Raw genomic sequence first — 450 nt, forward strand, 5'->3', positions numbered from 1 at the left:
TGTGTGGCTCATGAGAGCCCACTGTTAAGCTATTGACATTAAAGAAGCGCTTGTTGGGAGGTAACCCAATTTTTATTTATCTAATTTTATTTTTATTTTTATTGTTCTTTTATGTTTTATTAGGTTCATGATCATGTGGAGTCACAAAATAAATACAAAAATTAAAAACAGAATCAAAAACAGCAGAAGAAAAATCACACCCTGGAGGAAGGACTTACTGGCGTTTAAACGCCAGTAAGGAGCATCTGGCTGGCGTTCAACGCTAGAACAGAGCATGGATCTGGCGTTGAATGCCAGAAACAAGCAACATCCTGGCGTTCAAATGCCAGGAATGCACCCTGAGAAGAGCTGGCACTGAACGCCAGAAACCAGCATAGAATTGGCGTTCAACGCCAGAAACATGCTGCAACGCCCAGAACAAGCATCAATTCAGTGTTTAAATGCTAGAAT

This window comes from Arachis hypogaea, chromosome 16 (assembly GCF_003086295.3).
Source record: "Arachis hypogaea cultivar Tifrunner chromosome 16, arahy.Tifrunner.gnm2.J5K5, whole genome shotgun sequence".
NCBI lineage: Eukaryota > Viridiplantae > Streptophyta > Magnoliopsida > Fabales > Fabaceae > Arachis > Arachis hypogaea.